We start from the raw sequence: 21,349 nt of genomic DNA, 5'->3' as shown, positions 1-21,349 counted from the left end.
ATAATTGTAGGCCTAGGGAAAGCCACAATGAAAGAATGTACAACCGTATATATTTAGACAATTAATTTAATCAGCACAATAAATATAGCAGTGTATATGTGTGTTCTCCATATCAAAGACAGACTTCAAAAGAAAGCCATGTCCATTTGGGGCTTGTTCTGTTAAATGTAATCACTGGGATAAGCAGAATTATCACAAAGCGAAAATGGAGATCAGATAAGTAACTGTTTTAAAGTGCATAGTTGGGCCAAGTTCACGAGGATATTTTTGTGTAGGAACATGATCTCATCCATATTCAATGAGCCTTTCTTTGCTCAAAGAAAATGGAATACTAACGTTTTGGCATTGTTTTATGTATGTTTGTTAAATCAATCTCATAAATATTTCAAATAAATAAGCTTACTTAACTTAAAATACAGGTTGAAATTGTCAAGGAATGAATATTTTTTCAAAATGGTCATTTATATACATAAAGAATTAAGTTATCATTGTTACCTTAAATTAAATGACCCTAAACTGTAAAATTAAAAACAAACACATGCATTTAAATATGATCAAATGTCCACTCCCAGAACAGATTGTCAGACTTCAACAGTTAAATTCTTCAATGCATAAGGTATAAAAAAAAAGACTGATTTAATAGCGCAAAACGACGCTATTAAAAGAACTCCAGTGAGGGATTGTAACTAAATAAGGCAATATTATTCAGGAATTATCCATGGACAAAAGTAAATGTTTAACGTCAACCAACCACCTCTCAACAATTACACAGAAGAGTGATCACATACACTTGTTTGCCTGTCCCAGATCTGCCATGTTTTTTTTTTTGGTTTTTTTTGTCATCTGAATCGGGACAGCCCTGACGATAACACAAACATTTACAACTCGTCAAACCTCGCACCACTCTATCACTTCCCATCACGCACCAATTACCAAGTCTCAACTGGGACACCACGCTTCCACAGGACAGACACAAGGCAGACTTTGGCTTGTCCTTTATTAATGTGGAAACACTGTGTAAACTGACAGGCGCGTCGGTAATAAGCCCCGAAAACACCAACTGAGACTGAACAGACTCCCTAACATTGTTTGCCCCACTTATAGCGATTTAATAATGAATGCATTGTACACTTTATTATGAATGTGACATTTATTTCCTGAATGATCTTATTACTGGGAAATGACTCAATGTTTTGCCTCTTCCCCTGCTAATGTCCTGGGAGCTGATTAATTCCGTTGCTATCTCGAAATACAAGATACCGGGGAGGTCTAGCGCTCTCTATTTTCTTTGATTGCGTACAAAGGTCTCCTCTATCCTGGCCAGCATCATTTGGCACCAGCAGCGTGCAGTGTGCTAGTTTATGCACGCAGAAACACACACACACACACAGACACACACACAGACACGCTGGCGGACTTGTTTTACCACGTTATTGGTCGAGACCTCTCCGCAGCGTTGTTGATTAGAGCCTGGAGTTTTAGGGATGCACAGCGGAGCGTATAAAGAATTTGAATTCCTGGCAGGGCTATCAGTAAAGGTTATTAAGCCGTTGTTGATGCATCCATTTGTCGTGGCTGTACGCGGTGCTCTGACATTTATCAAGTATGTCCAGCTAAATGTCAGCTGGAGAGGTATAGCACTGGCTGTCCTGTCCCTAATTAGGACCTTGAAAGTCAAAGAAAGTCCCTCGCTCATCCACTACTCTTCCACTCTGGGACAACATTGATCTCTTTCTGGGTTCTATATCCTCGCCTCTATTTTCTGCACACGCTCCACCTCTTTCTTTTTCTTTTTTTTCTCCTAGTAGCGCGGGGACTGCATGTTAAGCAAACTTTGGGGTTTAACAATTGATTGGGAGATGGGGATAAAGCGCAGACAAATGGGGAGGCATGTAGGCCATCCTTCACGGACACAGGGGCTCATTGTGTGCAGATTTTAACCTATGGGAGAGCCGTCTTGTTCCCCAGCGGGCTCCACAAATCACGGGCAGGCAGGGAGAGCAGGGGTAGGAAGACGTGGTGTGGGAATAGGCTGAAAGCAGGACTCAGGTGGAGAGAACAAAATGCAGAGCTTGTACCAGCCGCCTCCACCGCAGCCGGCCCGAGCCCTCTGTGGGACCGGAATTACAGAGATGGCTCCGGGAATGATAAAGTGAAGAGCACAACGGGCCCATTCGTTATACTGGGATTCCATTGCTCTTAATGCACAGTATAGGAAACGTACGTAAAATGTTACAAGATAAAAGTAGTATAAAATGCAAAATCAAAAAAACAACAAAAGATCACACTTAATAATAGCAAGGGATTATAGATTATAGAAATAAAGGTTATAGATTATAGCACATGTAAGGTAAAGGAGCTTTAGCATGCTTTCCGGGTGAATGTTATATTTACTATACTGACCTGAAATGCAAATCAGGAACTGCTAATTTTGTTAAAGGTTTTGTATTAAACTCATGTCTTAATAAACTAAAAATGTAGGCGTGGGAAACTATATTTTAAGATTCAGTAGTATAAATGCAATGTGGAGGAAAAATAAATTCAAAAACTGTAGAAGTGATACATCCAGCACTATTTTACCTCATAAGACAGAAAATCCTTGCCGACAGAAAATCACTGCTGGACTACCGACCTTTTGAGGCAATAAAACTGTTTTCCGTAAAATTGCACGGGTTTAAATACTAAGTCATTCCAAAAAACTGTATTAAGGTTTCTCTAAAAGTTATCTATAAGTTCCACGTTCCAAGTTATTGGCCGGTAAAGTGCAGAGTAGGCGTAAAGAGCTGCAGCAGATCTGGGACTAGTCCTTTTGGCAGGACGAGGTCTCAGCTGTGGAGGAGCACCGGGCGTGTTCAGCGCCTCACGACCCCATTCCAGCGGACGGTCCACCTGAAGGGTTGGAAAATAGCACCTGCACAACATATACACTATCAGTAAGGACAATAATCAAAGGAAGTTTCATTAATTAAACTAAGGTTGTAAATTTGTGTCTATTTCTTAGGTATAATGCTGTATCAATAACTGGCTTCTATAGGTTAAAAAAGGAACATGATAATAACCTAAATAGATATCACTTAGAACATATTTTGATCTTCCTAAAACAGTAAAATATTATCCAATAACTATCCACCAGAAAGGGTATTTAATTTTGACCGAGGAAAATCAATTTATGACAATATCCTGGAACTGAATTTTAAAATGACTTGTGTAATGTGTAAAAAAAATATCTTTGGCCACAGTTACAGTGCATAATTGTAATTTAAACAATTATCGATGTGAGTACAAGCCAAAGTAAGTTGTCTGCTGGCTGAAAAAGCAAAGTCTAAGTCTATTTGAATGCTGTTTGTTTTACTGTGTGAGTTTTGAAGACGTGCCAGTACAAGAGAGGAGATAGTCACTGGAGACTGTGGTGGTGGTGTACTGGAAACACTGAGTCAGATCACGCACAGACACAAACAATACACTGCATGTCTTATTCAGACAGGGGCAAAGGGGCGGTCTCTGCTTCACCGTCACTCCTGGAGGTGACGGGACATAAGAAGGGGACGCGGGTTTCAGAGCGGGACAGCGGGGGACACACTGCACTATAAAAGAACTCAACTGGGAGAGCTGAATTGGCAAAGCAATTTAGGTGTTATTATAATGCATCTTTCTTTTTTACCCTTTTGGTTTCATGCTGTGGTAATTGAAAATAGAAAAAGTAATAACAGTATGTATGTATAACAGGAAAAATGTGTTCAAAAAAAGGCATTTTCACAATAAAAATAAAAATGCAAATGGATGAAGTCAAGAATCAGTTATTAATCAGAATGACTTTTCTTTTCTCACGCATACATAAAACTGACCATCAGAAGATAGTATAGTAGTAAATAAAAAGCAAAACATCAGTATCACTGTGAAATAAGAATAAATGTACCAGAGGAATGCTTCCAGAATAAATCACTACAATTTATTATGGCAATATTCCCATTAATTATAGTTTTATTTTATTAAACCGTGCATGGTTTACTCACAATATAGTCTAAAGCAAAGTGTTTAGTTTACAGTGGAATATTATAGCTAAAGGAATTAACACATTTGTTTTCTCTTTCTTCGTGTAATAAAAACTTCCAAATAAAAATAGCATGCTTTTATTTCAGTATATTTTGTTGTTGTGGTTGGTTGTTAATTAACACTGGTTGTTACTTAAAACTGGAATTAGTGCCCTTTCCTTTTGTCTGCATATTTTGATGTGTTCTTCATACACGCTACTAACTTTCATTCTATTTGAGTTACATTGACAGTTACAAATCAACTTCCACATTTGGTTTTACAGTGCAGGCTTTTTAATGTGAGTAGTATATTGCATTAATGTGGAGTGGGCTCGAACAGTGGAGTGTCTGGAGACCTCCTACCTGCACAGAGACAGAGCCAAAAACAGTGCACCGGACTCGGGGGGCGAACGGCTCTGAGGCGGGAGATTGATGATGGTGGAGTGTTGTGCGTGCACTATACTTATTATATGTATTCTTAGACTTGTGTGTGATTCAGGCAATGTGGAGAAGAAGAAAAAAAACTTGTAAATGTGTATCCCTGTGAGGATTTACAGTGCATGTGATACTCTTTACCAACTCACACACAGGGGTTTTCAAATCTGAATGCAAAAGGTATTCCCTCGATTATACGCCCCGTTGCCATTTTCTTTATCATTTAATTTCCCTGTGCTCGTTACCTGAAGATCCCCAATGGTTTTACCTGGCTATACCTGGTGTGTAAGGTAAATAATTCATTGGATTTTTAGAGCTTTGGTAGAAAGGTGATGATGCCTTTCTAGGTCTGGTGTTTCCCTCAGTGTACGGGGCAAAATGAAGACGGAGAAAGACAGTTCGAGCTGACGCAGAAGTGGACAGAAATCTACGGGAGACGAGCGATGCGATGCGCTCCGTTGCACTAATAAACAAATGCACGTGTGTGTTGTTTCAGTCCGTACGGGGGAGTGCGCATGCGCACTTCCGCCTGCGTTCTCAAATCGCCGAAAAATCGTCCATACCGCCTTTAAGTCAGCATGTAATCTCAGTACCTTTAATATCAGGTCTGTTTTACACTGAAATGTCATATAAAAGGTTTTAATGGTAGAGACTTTTAAACTTTTTGTAAAAAAATACCTTTCAGCCAATTCATCTCAAAGCCTTAGGGCCAAGAAAATGTGTCTGAGGGCTGCATTTGGTCCCCAGGCCGTAGTTTGGACACCTCTGCTATAAATAGTGGCCCTGAATTGGAAGTGTGCTGTAGTCTTGTCATTCAAAGTAGCACCTGGATGTTCTTTTCATACTTTCATACCTTGTGTCGCAGCTGCTGATTAAGTTATAAAATGTTCAAAGAAGAGTAATGTCACCTTAAAAACAATCTTATCAACCAAAGTAAGAAAATCTGAAAGGTTGAACAATTATTTTTACTCCTATTTTATTATTTGCACCTTTCTTTGTATCTAATTGCCTTTTCTTTTATCTTACATATTACTTCTACATCAACAACTGACATAAGCATGAAAACATCCTACTTTTTAATTGCCTTTTAAATATTTGTCAACTGTCAACAAAATACAAGCAAAACTGATTGAGCATATACTCTTCAGATATTATACTTACACTTAATGCTGCTACTGCAGTATGTGGTAGATAATATCAGTTTTGATGTCCTGGCTCTCTGCCTTTGACTCTGTTTGGCCTTTTACTTGTGTTTTATATCTTTCATGATGCATTGCCATAGAATTCCCTCAGCACACAATCCTTAACAGAACATCCTGCGTCTGCTGTCAATATGTCTTTTAGGAAATCCCAACTGGTTTAAAGAGCCACAAGGATAAATGGGCCTTTCCCTTTGTATCTCTCACTGAAGCTGAAAGATGCTTATTTTTGGCAACGCTGACAAAAACATGCCGTTTGCAAAATGTTTCTTGAGTAAAGGCCAAGTTAAATGTGCTGTCATCGTCCTCTGAAGAACACAGAAGACAGAGGGAGGAGAGGGTTTTTTTAACCCATCCCTGTTTTTGTTTGATAGTTCAGAGACACAGCTGGAGATTCCATTATTAAAGAAAAGAGCAAAGAGATGACAGAGACTGGAACCTGAGCAGATCAAGGAGCTGTCGAAGAGATGCATGCTGGGAACGTGGACGTGTGCTGCAGTGTTGTGGCTTCTGACCTAATCACAAATGCATCTATTGACTGTATCTGTATACGTATAAACGAGACACATGAAAAGGCATGCATCTGATGGTTACGCAATTCATTTCCACGGACAGAGAGTTGTTAAATACAAACAGGCAATCAGTGGACAAAAAGTCTCGATCTGGGACATAGGGCTGGGGAATATGGAGATGTAAAAAGTAAAAAAAGAGATGTTTTCTTCAATCTTAAGATAAGATAAGATAATCCTTTATTGTCCCACATGGCGAAATTTCATTGATGCAACGCCGGTAGATACAGAGGTCTTGGTGTTTGGTTCAATTATATTTAGTCTTCAATTATATTTAGTCTTTTCAATTATATTTAGTATTTTCAAGAAAGAAAAAAAAAGCCAGGAGGGTCTAAGGACAGGGGAGCTTAAATTAAAGAAAATATTGATTTGAAAAAGGGCCTTTAATAATGATTTCATGAACATAAATGATACAGAAATGTAATCTGTTTCATTTGAAGGACACATGATGCTAAATTTACTTTTTTGAGCTTTTATCCATGCTTTGACATTATTCTTGGAGTTGAATTTAGCTTCATTCACACTAGTTTGAGGAACTCTGGTTAGAAAATCCTCTGCCCTCCGAGCGTCTAAAATACACTATTGTGAATCTCCTCGATAATTGACATTTCCTAAATCAGTGATGAGGCTCTGAGAATCTTCTCTGCTGTTTTTTAAGTTCATAGATTATTACCAGATTTGTTCATAAAATAACCAAACATTTTCTGTCAAAGTCTGAGTTCTATTCTAAACCATTTGGCTGTGGAACTCTCGATTAAAAACGACTATCAGTGGCGATGAGACACAACGGAATATCTCGATCTTTTGATTAATCACCCCATCCTCTCTCCCTACTGGGACTTTATAGGATTGATTTCTATGCAAAAGTGATATTATACGGTAGAATACTTCTCAGCATTCTAAACTAACACTTCATTTTGCAAAATCATACATTACACAGAAAAAAACCTGGGGGAATAAGGTGACCTTAAAGCATGTTCAACAGTTTGTCGTGACACATTCTCCGCTGACTCAGGAGGAGCTAAGAGTCGTGTTGTAAGGAGAAGTGACCTCCCAATGTGTTCCTGATGTTCTGGACATATCCCAGAGGAGCTGCTTCAAGAGCATCCACATCTCCTTTGGGAGGGGGAAGTGGCTGGGGACAGAAAATCTTTAACTAGCCGCTGTAGTCCACTCAGCAAGAGAAACAAATGTATCTGTCCATGTGGTGCCAGAACTATTGCAAGGATCAACAATACTTATTTAAGGTTAACACATCCAGGACTGTCGGCACCATCCATCTTCACAGTTTCATTTCTCTAGATCACTGCTAGAAAACTAATACTTGAATCTCAAAACATTAAAAATTCAACAGAAGGTGTTTTAGACAGTTCCCCCAGTTCACTATATTAAATTTCCCAAAGCTATTCATTTTCAGTCAAATCCGGTCCCCGTCTCCCCCTCTGGTCTCTCCCTGCAGTTCTTCCATTTTATCATTCACTGTCTTCTTTTCTTTCCCCTCTTAATCCTCTCTTTGCACATTTCCCCGCAGTATTTTCATTAGTTATTAAAAGCTGCCAGGCATAGGTCGGCCATCGCTCCATCATCCCCATGAGCTCCCCTTTACGCCGCATTCCAGAAGAATGTCTGCACACTATCTATTAAACTCAAACTATGTGAGGGAATTGTGCAAGTTATTCACTCACTCCATGCCGTTTATAAATGATCATATTACTAAAGAGGGTATTTGCTATGTATGGTTTGTTGCCTTGGAGCTGCCTGGGTCTAATAGCAGGCCATAAAGCAGGAGGAGGCAGTGGACTCTGATGTATGCTGGCCGGAGCGCACTGTCAGCACGCGCCCCAGCTATTATCCATCAGATATTTTTAAGAGACGGCCAGATGGGGATATTAATGAGCAGATCTGTCTATAACAGTCTTATGGCCATGCTTTGCTGCACTTTGTAAAACAATGCGAGGAACTTATTCAAGTAAGTTTACTGCATGCACAGTTAATAGCATCCGAGCTAATGTAGATGGATTATAAGCTTCCTATTGCTATTAATGATGGTACCCACACATTAAGAGGTTTTTGTTCATTTATTATGTTGTGGGTGATCATATTTCTCTTGGGCATGCAAACATGCATCAAATTCAGATGTAATTATTTGTTTATCTGATTATTCTACTGTTATTTATTTTTCGCGACATTTTTCTTTCACCTATTTGTTCATGAAGCATAGCAACCCATGTCCTCCGTGTTGCCGTGGTGCCATTAAACAGTGTTTGACAGCCACAATCTGCCACCACAACAAAGGCTCAGATTAAAACGGGAGCAGAGGAGAGGACACACATTTCGGTCACCAGACTTTCATCGCTAAAATCCTGCTCTGAATTTATCCTTTTCAATTTCACACATCCTCTCTTTTAAAGCTGCGGTTTCGCGCCGCTCCTCCTCTCCACACAGACGTGCTCCTCTCCGACCATTTCTATTACTTTTTTTTTATGTCAAGTGCTTTTTGCGCTCTCTATTTGAGCAGGTGGCAGAGTGGTTACCACTTCTAACTCTCAACAACAATAACATGAGCTTATTCCTGGACCAGAAAAGGGAATCATGGGAGTTTGTAGGCTACTTTGTTATTTAACTAAATAAAAAAATATTGATATATATATCTCGAGAGCGAGACTCTGCAGGTGAATAGACAAAAACTTTATTTCAATATAACAATTTGAAACTTCTTTTGTATTTTACGCACATAAATGTAAGACATAATGTGTATCTTATAATGTAGGTTTTGTTATTTTCATATATAAGGCTTTTTTATGTATAAGCATATGAATCATAAAACTGTATTGGTTCAAATATCTTGCTTCATTTTGTTGACATTGTGATAAAATGATTATATTTCTGTGATGTATTTTATCTGCATAATAGTGATATTTTATCTGCATCATTAGTCTAAGAGAAGAACGGGTGTGTAACAGCATTTGTTTGTGAAGGGGTCGTAAAGATGGGCCAAAGGATGTTTACCCTAGGGGGGGTGATAACCCAGAGGAGTCTGGGTAATGTTTACCCAAGGCTTGATCTCTACGGAAAAATACCAAGTGCCTTGATGTGAGGCTGACCAATGAGAAATGTGACCCGCCTATTCCAGAATATCTAATAAAACCAACCAGCATGGGAAAAAACGGGGTGAGACGCAGGAGGGTCAGCCAGGCTCCTTACAACGGCCTGGCTGACACAGTCCCCGCGTTTTCTCCCATGCATGCCACACAAATGTCTGATGTTTCTGTGTCGTTTCATATTCTAGGTTGAATTGTGTTCTCTATGTGTTACGGAATAGCATCGGTGTATGTCTAATTCCATGACAGACATATACATCCCCCTCTCAATTTTAGAAGTTGGGCCTGAAAACTCCTTCCAAGATACATTTGGAACGTGCTCTTGGCGGCAGGAAAAAAGGCCATCACAAATAAATGGATGACGCAAATCTCTCTCTCTCTCTCTCTCTCTCTCGCTCTTGCTCTCTCTCTCGCTCTCTCTAGAATAAAGCCTAAAGAATTCCGCAGACACTCATAATGTCCAAATTCATTTTAAATGGGAAAAAGTACAAACACTTTTGAAGATTCTGCAAAAAGTGCAAGTTGTTCAAATAGCACACGTACTACTGCGAAAGCGATCATAATGAGGTATAATTTGTTGGAAGCGTTAAGGAGTTGAAACTGGCTAAATGGAAAATCATGGAAAATATAATAATAAAAAATATGTGAAATACAAGAACATATAGTGCCTGCGTGACATCACGCAGGCACTCAATAAAAATGACTTAATTTGAAAATGGACTTGTGCCGTAATTTTGTCATGTTGTGTTTTGCCATATTGAGCCATTATTATAATTTTGTAATATATATTTATATATAATAAATCAGACTTAGAGTTCCATATGAACAAAACCTTCCGTATGATCCAAGATTTTAAGGTTTTTTGTGTGTTGTTTCAACTTGAAAGGCTAATATGTATGTCCCTGTGTAAGAAAAATGGATATGTAAAAGAGGTCTAAAGAATACAAGTAGGTGCAGATTGAACACATTTATAGTTTCCAGGTGAAAGTGTATATGCTGAGAGAGCAAACTGACCGAGCAAAAGAGAAAAACATTTTTGTGCCTTTGGAGTCTTTCTAAACGTACTTGTATGACTAGCATTTATGAAAAGAAGAGAGGTACTATGTGGATGTATTTACTACTTTATGAGCAAAGTAATGCCGTGGTCAAAAAGGTGACCATTGCACTAAAGCTTAATCCCACTCATTTCTGAAATCAGTAATTGCGGAATAATGACTTCCTCCATTAGCTTTCATCCTAAAAAGTCCAATATCATCTGAGGCCACAGTGTTTCATTCATGTTTTACTTTTCTGAGATTGTAGGTCACAGAAATGAATACAAATGATTTTGTCTCCATTCATTATCTCAATGTCGAGCGCACACCTGTCTGAGTCACCTTCCCTTCTGTTCATGCACAGACTGCCTCTAGAGTGGGCTTTTATTTTGCCATTGTGAGTCCTGAGTGATCAAATACCCACGTCTTCCACGGTAGTAATGATTCTGAAGTGGGCTCTGATCTGATCTGATTTAATTGAATGATTGAATTGATCTGTCTTATACACTTGAAATAGATGAAGACGTCTGATTTATGTCACAAAGTTCTACAATGCACTTTCTGGGGGGCAAATTTACTGCAAGAAAGGGTTGTACTTAATTTGTTCAATAATTAAATACAAAGATACAAAAAATCTCCAAATAAGCATTTTCACTTACAGCATATCTGTCAGTATAACAGTATACTTCCTCTCTCTTATTGTATTGATTTAAAAACTCTTTTATTGGTTTCTAAATGCCTTCGCTGTCTTGCTCCACATTATCTGTACGCTCGGATTCAGCCCCACGCCCCAACAGGTCAGCAGATCATTCCTTGTTATTGGTCCCAAAAGCACGGAGGAAACTTAGAGGAGATCGCTCCTTCGCTGTCGCGGGTCCAAAACTGTGGAATGTGCTGCCCTTGCGCCTTAGACAGGCCCAGTCACGTTCTGCTTTAAGTCAGCTCTTAAAACTAATCTTTTTTCCTTGGCTTTTCATTGAATTGTTGACTTTTATAGTGTACAATGCATTTGTTATCTATCTAATGCTTTTCTGTGTCTATTTTTTCATCGCTGTGTTTTTTATAACTGGTGTGGACTGCACTGCAATAGATAGAATAGATAAAGCTGGATTGGATATAACTCTAACAGACACACAAATATGTCTAAGTACAGCAGAATTACATTAAATCTCATATAATTAAATTCATAATATTCATAACATTTCCCTATCAGTGTAGTAAAGCATGTTGTCCCTCTGAAATACAATAATAACCTGCGGGCTGTGAATTTAAAATCTGGATAGGGCTCGGCGCACCTGGCCATATGGCTCTACTTCTGATGAGGAAAGAGGAAGGAGAGGGGAGGCGGGGGGAGGGAGAAACCTGGCAGAACAGACGGGGGCGAGCTGTGGTCATAGGGACTCTGAGGGCCGTGATGAGGAGCAAATGAAGTAGAATAAACGTGAAGCGGTCACAGGTGCACGCGCCTCACCTGTCGCACCACCGGACTCTGAAGGATCGAAACAGGACAAAGCTTGAGCCGGGACGAAAGAACCGTTATTTTAGAAATACGCTGAAACGCCAACAGATTAAAAGCTCAGATTGAAGAAACTGCTATGCTTATTTCAAAAACATCATGAAAAAAACACACATACATTTTATAAGATTTTTTCTTGTCAAAAAAAATCACTAATTTAAGCATATTTTAGAAATATCTTAATAAAATAACACAATCAGCAGATATCTTTGGAGCATACAAAATACCAACGATCAAGGACTGGACTGAAATTATTATAGACATTTGCAAAATGAAAAAAAATTACATTAAAACTCAATTTAAAAATGCAAAAAGACTGGACTAACTGGGACAGATAGTGTATGCCAGACTGTTAAAAATTATCTTTTAAAGTCTGAAATAAAATAAACGTACAAAAAAAAATCACATTTCATTTGTGGCAAAGTGCAAAATGTGATTTAAGTGAGTGACTTTTACTTTTTAACATTACTGATGTCATCATTACAAGGTTATTATTAGACGTAGCACTATGAATGTGAGCCTTTACTACACAAGGATGTAGCACAAACAGCACATTTTAAGCATATTTTAGGACACTGAAAAATGTACAGATAATGAACAGACACATTCTGATTACATTTGATGAATATTAACCTGGACGCTTGAAAAATCAGACCTGAAAAAACAGTGAGCGGCCATTTCAGGTGGACCAGGACCAGTCTTCAAGGGAGGATCCAGATGGAGGTACAGACAGTGGGGCAGGTGTGTGAGTGCGCGGGACCCAAGGGTGTCCCGGACAAAGAGGGGCAGACCAGGAACACATCAGTCCTGTCAGAAGTGGGCTCGTACCCATGGGGTGTGCAGAACAGGTTGGCCCGCAGAGAGAAGGGAGAGGGGGGAGAGAGGGGGACGAGCGGGGCTATTTTTGTATCCCTGATTCTGCTCTTAAATGTTACACCAGAGCAAAGGGGGCCGAGGAGATGAGCAGCGCTGAAGCTTTAGAGTGGAATAATAGTACAGACGTCAGCAGAATTACTCATAGTTCAAACTGCGCACCCGACAGCTAAAAACAATGCTACCCATGTTATTTTTTTTAAACGCAGCACAAATAGTACTTTTGAGGATTGTTGAATCCAGTTTGCACAACTACAACTGTAGATCATATATTGATTATTGAGATTCAGTGAAGCAACTGTAAAAAAATGCATATTTTAGGTGTATTTGGTTTATGACTGTGATTTCCTGGTCAAAACTACAGAAGTGATATTTATTTATTGACATTTTTGAACATGTATGTTTTGAATGATCACAAGTACTGATAAATGGGTGGAGCTAGGGGGTAGCACTCAAGCCTAAAATGTATCACAATACAGGATAACACAAACATGAACCAATCAATTATAAGACAACTCATTTAAGTCAGTTTTACATAAATGTACCCTTTAATGAGTCAAAATTGTAAGGGTTAAAAACATAACGTCATATAATCCCATTAGCAAAAAAAAAAAAGTTAAAAAAAGAATAGCTGGTGACTTCCATATCCTTGCATTCAGAAGAAAATAAGTTATGTTAGCCTTTCTTTGCTAACCCACTATAAAGCATAATTAGCAACGGGATTCATCAAAAAAAGAGAAAGAGAAGGTGACCTGGTTTTGACGGACGAAGATCACATGTTTGGAGGGAATTCTGTTGGAAAAGGTTTCACATTTTTTTATAACAACATGCCAAAATGCCCATTATTCACAAGGAAATGCTAAATGCAGGAGAAAATGTAGCAGCCAGAGGGACACATTACCATGTGTTTTGGGACTATCCTGAAATATTGGACTGAGATCAACAAAGCCTAACAGTTTTTGACATCGACATCACATTCGATCCCAGAACGATGTATCTGGGCCTTAAAAATCACATGGACACAAACAGCAGATATCTTTGGATCATACAAAATACCAACGAACAAGGACTGGACTGAAATTATTATAGACATTTGCAAAATGAAAAAAACTACATTAAAACTCAATTTAAATTTTGAAAAGACTGGATTAATTGGGACAGATAGTGTATGCCGGAGTGTTAAAAATGAATTTTAAAACTCAATAAAATAAACACATTTTTGAAAAAAGTTTTCATAAACTTTAATTTGTAGCAAAGTGCAAAATGTGATTAAAGTGAGTGACTATTACCTTTTAACATTACTGATGTCATCATTACAAGGTTATTATTAGACGTAGCACATATGTATGTGAGCCTTTACTGCACAAGGATGTAGCACAAACAGCACATTAAATTCATTAATCAGTCAATTAAGGCTTGTTTTTCTTCCTCCAGAAGGACGTGCAGAAACACGGTACATCCTTTTGTCATTGTGGGCCGGTGCGGGGACAGAGGCGCAGAGGTAACCCAGGCTCGTCCCACTGCACCGGGGGACAGCACACACTCCAAGGTTAATTAAGCTCTGGAAACGAGATCAAGAAGCTCCCTCTTTATGACTCATTACCTAATTATAACGCTTCTTCCAAACAGTGCAGTGTGTGTGCAAGCAATACTGAATAATTATCTGTCAATGAGGATCAAAAATCAAACTGTGCGATAAAGCGATACTAGCCACGAGCCGGAGTGAATACCGTATTTTCCGGACTATAAGTCGCACCGTTTTTCATAGTTTGGGCCGGGATGCAACTTATACTTATATCTATACTTATATACTTATACTCCGGAGCAATTTAAATTTCACGTGATATTATTTGTTATTTTCACACTTGCAACCACATTTCATACTCCAGTGCAACATATACATGTTTTTTTCTTCTTTATTATGCATTTCTCTTTGGCTGGTGCGACTTATAGTCCGGAAAATATGGTAAGTAAACAGTAGAAAAATAAGGCATTGGATTCGCTCAACAGAAATATGGCTGCTTACAGTGATGGTCATTTGTAGTAGATACAATAAAAGTAGTGATGGTGCTTTTACTTCTCCATTAATTTCAAAGTGACAGTACTTCTTTTTCGTAATCCTCTCCAGATTCCAGTGAACCATTTAGTTTGCTCTGTACAGTATGGTATTTTAAGAATCCCCACAGCATTATATCCCAGTGACATTCGGAACAAATGGAAGTAGCATGAGTTTCACAACACTTCCATTGTATAGTCTTATTTAACAAAGAGCCAGGCCGTGCATGATTTATAGATCCTAAATGTGTGACAATGGGGACATAGGTTGTGCTGTCGCTATATTCACCGTACGAGGGTAACACAATATATATTTGTGCAGGAGTAAAACAGGACTGGACCAGAGCAGGAGTAGGAGTGGGAACAGAAAGGGCACAGATAGGTTAGATAAATTCACCGTCCCCTCGCTCACACACCTCCACTCTGCCCAACATCTGTCTTAATTAGAACACTGTATCCAGGCTGTGCAGGGGAGAAATACATCCTACATCCTGTATGATTTTAATGCTTTCAATTCTCATTCAATTTATTTAAGTCGTTTTACACCAAGTGAAAAGTCCCATAGCGGCAAAGTCACACTTCATATTTTTGATTGTTTGTACTGGAACTTTATTTCAGGCAAGGGATACTTTAGTCCCCCTATGTAGAGATTTACTTGCTGGAACTACTGTGCTGAATACAGACCACTGGACACTGCAATGACAATAGTTCATAGTTGTTAATAGTTGTGTTTTTCTTAGTTATATAGAAATTAACTGAGGACAAATCAGACATTTAAGTTCAACCTGGTTTGTCCAGACCAGCCATGTAGTGATATACTCTATTAGTAAATAAATATTCTTGTACAGATCCAATTCATGTATAGTTTTTAATACTCATTCAATACACATAAATATATCTTTCTATCTTTATTTCATGAACATAAACAAAACAAAGCAACTTGCCCCGTTGTCGTCGGTAATGTGAAATAGTGCGTTTGAGTAATATCAAACGGCACATCTCCTTGACCTGCGCCCCTGTTCTGAGAAATGAAAAACATAAGCAGCTGGTGGTGGTCTGCTGTTGTCCTTCATGAGCCACTGACCGAACACTAATGTCACTCTAAAGTACATTACTCTATCAGTGTTTGACACAGGCACACGGGAGCGCCGGGGATCAGAGCAAAGAGGAAATGCATTACGATCTCTGACCAATGCAGTTTGTGGTTGTAGTTTGCAAAACATTAATAACCGACTCATTTGCTGAAGAGAAGTTCTTGACTCAGTGACTAACCATATAACTCCAAAAAAGAGCAATAAACCAGAATGATTTTGTGTAGTTTAATAACTAAAAATATCAAAGAAATGAATTATACAGAGACATAAATGCACTGTTCTTTTAAGATTGCAAGTCATTTATATGTACAAACATGCAGTAATGTCACTCAAGTCACTCTGTTACCTTAAAGTAAAATATCTTTATATATAAAGCCTGGTAGCGTCACAAGTTTGTCTCTACTAAAGAACTTCCAGGCAACACTACACCAGAAATGTTAGACAGTGCACCTTTAACATGCAAAAGTAAGAAATGGAGACCCAATAATATTGGGGAATCAAGTATTCAAATGTATTAGCTTTGAGCATGACATAAATGCGGTCCATTTACACAACCTTATACAGTCTTCATCGTTACCTGAACATTGCTTTTTTTCTCTAATTCACATTTGAGACCTAGAACAAATACATCCAGTGGAATAATAGCATGCAGTGATTGTGGTGCCCCTGATCTAATTGTAAATGAGCTAAACAGAGTAATCCCTTCAGGCCCACAGTGGAGCTAAACGTCTCTGTTAGCGCCCTATGGGGAGACCTGTGTGTTTATGTTATACTCCTGTAGATTATTCATGTCTTTGTAGGCTTGCTCCGGTCTCAACCAGGTCATTAATATTTCATGCCTCTGTCTGGGTGGCTTCCTGCACAGCTCCTGTTTGTGCGTGTGGTAAACTATACCTCACCTAGTTGTATCTGCATTTGAGTTTCAACCTGACCTTTTGTGTTCCCATTGGACAAATGTCTCCAGGGAGTAACCAATCACAGAGCCCCGCTGACATGACAGTGAATTAGGCCACTGGGGTTGCTGATAATGGAGGATACATATCATACATTGTTGTTTATCTCTAATGTCATTAGAGGAGGGGGGCACCACTTTAGTTTACATATTCATAGATCAAAATAAACTGAAAAGCAAGACTCTAGATGCAAACTCTTTTTCTGTCAGTTTGCTCTCTCAGCATATCACTTATGCACTGTAAATGTTGTATGCTCATTTAACTAGCACTGGCAAGTAATGGCCTTTCAACATGCTTGCGTAAGCTGTGAAGCACTCACCTAGCCACGCTTTGTTGTCCAAAATAGAAACGAGTTTATTTAACTAAAAGTGCAGTTATGAGATAGGGAAAAAAATCTATTACAGTGGGCAGTAAAAGGGAAAAGCTCAAGATGTACTTTCACCGCATCTAAGGGAACCACGTAGCAACAGTTAGTCAGATAATTATACTAACTATTACTAGATAAGTCAGATACAATGATCTTTTTTGATTCAAGCTACGATTTCTTCACAGCTTTGGCACAAGCGTTTTCAAGGTGAAATGCGGTATTATGATTTGCAGCGTAGGTACTTTTTTTTACTTTATTGAATCCATTTGCACCCATAGATTAATATGGGGAAAAGATCAGCTCTTAAAGTCGCACGTATACACATTGTACATTACAATCTGTACTTAACACGATTAGACAGATTGTACAAAAGGATTTTGAAGGAAAAATAGGCAAAGTTTGAATTTGTATACACATTTTTTGTAAGATTACTAAATATTATAAAACATATTATATCCAAATCCCCTCTATCATTAAAAAAAGTAAAAAAAATCTGATGTCAACAAAAAACAAAAAAGTTAAACCATGCTCTATCATTGTATTTTGTAGTATATACATGATGAAATAGGTCCAATACATGTGAACTTCAGAAGAACAAAATTTAAGATTTGTGCCCGTTCAAGTATCTGTCTTATGCAACTGCCCTTTAAAGGTGAATATGTCTTCCTTTTATAATCTTGTGAAGCCAGAAGTTTCATCAAGTTCATCTTGACCTTAATGAACATGCAGAAACATTGAACAATAATTTCTACCGTAGCCATCTTTTAAAGGAGAGGTGAAATCAATTTAACATCTTGAAAATGTAACCTTTGCTAGGTTACATTTTAGGGCTGTAGTTGACTAAAGAAATTCCTGGTCAACTATTGTCCAGTCGATCGATTAGTCGACTAAAGGGGAAGTGTTATGAAACTGGCAAGTGCACCAGTTAAAGCAAAAACAACAATTTATACAGAAAAGCAAACTGAATTAATATAAAGTCAAGACTTACTCCCAAATCTTCAGCTAGCTTTCTGTTTTTGCCATATATAAATCCTTATCATCAAAATAATACAATTATTTGACTAATGCAAATTTGAACAAGACTAAAACTCCATTTACTGATTAATCAACTAAACGAGTAAAGGCCAGCGGCCCTGGTCCATATCTTATTATTGCAAACCATTCTTTTCATATGGAAAACACATTTCCAATTGAACTTTCTCATCATTTGTATAACTCTGGCTGTTTTTCTGCTCTGTCTTACGCTTGTTATCGCTCTGATTGACCAAAACCCTTTAATCACACAGCTATCTGCAGGATGGAAATGGCACAGACTAGATAATTGGCTGCTTCAAAATTAAAGTTTTTCTCTTGCTTTCCCATCTCCCATTGGTCATCCCTGGAACAACTTCATACTTAATTAGCCATTCATCACGAGCCATCTGATGCTTGCCGAGTTGCGAACATTACATAATTTGAATTTCCGCAGAGTGAGAGAGATAGAGTCGAGGGATGCGGAAGGCAATGTGTCACGTACTAAGTCAGAACCACACTTTAGCACAAACAAAAGCAGGTTCACTAATGCTTCCCCTGCAGATTGAGCTCATTTACATTCACAGTGAAGGTGGCAGCTCATTTAGTCACTTTGGAGCTTGATGATGTGGTAAACAAAGTGAAACGAATCAAAAACAAAAGCTCAACTCGGCAGCTGTATGAAACTCATGCTCTCTGACAGGGCCTAACTGCGCAATAGAAAACACAGAAAGGGTGAAGTTGGAAATGGCATTAAGTCTATATACACGCAACGCACTACATACTAAATAATCACACATGCAAAATTTGCAATTTAAAATACACATCAAGGTCAATGCAATAAATTTCCGTCCTTCCGTATACTTCAATGTGTCCTCACTCCGCTACATTTCTCTATTGTAGCTCTACAGAAAACTACATCCATGATACTCGTTTCCCTTTGGAATGACTTCCCTACTGCATCCACTGCACTTGTTTCTTCCCTGCCTTTCTGAGACCTGGTGATGCTTCTCCTCTGCTCATAAAATAACATCATCTGACTAATATAGGCTAATGTTGTAATGCGTTTACATCACATCCTTTCCATGTGCCTTTGTTAAATACAGCATGAGTGCAGTGTGTTTTTGGAGCTGTGAATCATCCACGGTAAGGCTAGTCGTAAAATGAACTGATTCATTTTTAGACAAAAATAATACACTTAGCAATATGGTTTCAGATCAAAAAGGTCAACATCACTAGCAGTATTAGATTCTATAGAAGAAATTCATTGGATGTAAAATTGCACACAATTGGAATTTTCCTAGATCTTCAGAAAGCATTTGATCCCATTAATATTAACATCCTATTACAAAGTTGGAAAGATGGGATCATGGGTTAAGACATTGGTCTGAGTAAGGAGTTACTTGACTGATCGAAAACAATGTGTAAAAGACATTTCTTGGAATCCCACAGGGGGCAGTGTTGGGTCCCAAATTATTTAAGATAAGATAAGATAAGATATTCCTTTATTGTCCCACATGGGGAAATTTATATTCCTTTGTCCCACATGGGGAAATTTCATTTATTCTTTAAATAAATGATTTAAGTCATGTGTCAAAGGTGCTTGAATTTTTTGCTGATGACACCAATATGTTTGGTAATCTACAGTTCTTGGTGCATGAAATAAATATGGGACTGAGGAAGAAATAAATGACAATTAATTTGGAGCGCAGGAGCTCTCTTTTTTCAGTATAGATTAAAAACTCATACTTTGAAGACGTACAACTATAGAAGGTGGCGGTAAATGCTCCTTTTCAGTTGGCTGCCAACCGCCAAAAACAACAACATTAAATTTGGATGAAAAAATGTTATAGTGTTTGAGAATGGGAGAACAAATGATGAAATTAAGTTGGACGGAAAAATATTGAAAATGTTTAGGTCTAATAATTGATCCACTCAAAATCATCAGTCGTAATAAGAGTAAAGTCTAAAGATGTAGGAAAAATAGGGCAAAGCAGCTTCTAAATCCAAAAGTGTTAGGTACACTATGCCGTTCGGGAGTTTTGCCATATTTTACTTACTGTGCAGAAGTGTGGGGTAATATTTATAATACAGAATTACAGCAACTTTTCATCTAGCAAAGAAAAAGCAATGCATATACTACATGGAGTGAGCCATAGGGACCACACCAATTCACTTTTTAAGAAATGATTAAATCTGAAATAAATTGTACAGTGACAAAAAATATTTTTTTTTTCAAAAAGGGAGGGTGTAAACATTAATGTGTTTGTGTTTCTGTTCAGGGAATAAACCTGTGGAACAAACTGAAAGAACAACTTAAGGAATGTCCAAATATAAAACAATTCTAAAAATTATTAAATAAATCACCTTTGAAAATTATAAGGCGATTATGACCTTTTGTCATTCATTTACTTTACATTTCACTTAGATCAAGACAAAAAGCAAACATTTTAATTATAAAGGCAGATATATGCTCGAAATAAATAAATAAATTAATTAATTAATTTAAAAACCGAGCACAGCTCTCGGGACAGGCACACTGCCCACGCAGCAGAGAGGACAGTGGTGACCGTCAGAGCGCATGTCATTGAGCCAGACTTTGACTTTGTGTTTTGTCATTCGTGACACTGCACAGATACAATGGAATTGTTGCCTCACCAAATGCCACGGTAACAGCATTACAGTGGCTTGAACGTACGGATAAAATCATTTCTATTATTACCCTTTCTCAGTATTACATTTGTAACTTTGTAAAAAATAGGCTGTCTAATTAAAAAGAAAAGGTAAAACTGGAGACCAATTATAAAAAGTGGGTTGCCAGAGAACCACTGGTCTATACGATTATGATGAAGCAGTTTGAAACTTACTAGTGATTGTATTACTCATATTTCTTCCATGAAACACTCTGAGCCACAGTCACAGCCAAATCCAATTAGTAAGTGACTGGTGGCGTTAACACTGTCGGCTGCAACGATGTGAAAAAAGCCTGCTTTCAGTTGACTCACTCACCAAACTCTGTCATATTCAATTTCGGTAGATCCTCTCATGGGTCATCTGCTGTTTATTCTTCCTTTTTGTCAATTATAGTTTAACAACGAGACTGACAGCTCC

The sequence above is a fragment of the Eucyclogobius newberryi genome, unplaced genomic scaffold (assembly GCF_026437365.1).
Source record: "Eucyclogobius newberryi isolate DKJ021-1_F unplaced genomic scaffold, fEucNew1.0.hap1 SCAF_2, whole genome shotgun sequence".
In the NCBI taxonomy this organism is placed as follows: Eukaryota; Metazoa; Chordata; class Actinopteri; order Gobiiformes; family Gobiidae; genus Eucyclogobius; species Eucyclogobius newberryi.
Note: the sequence above shows the minus strand (reverse complement) of the source record.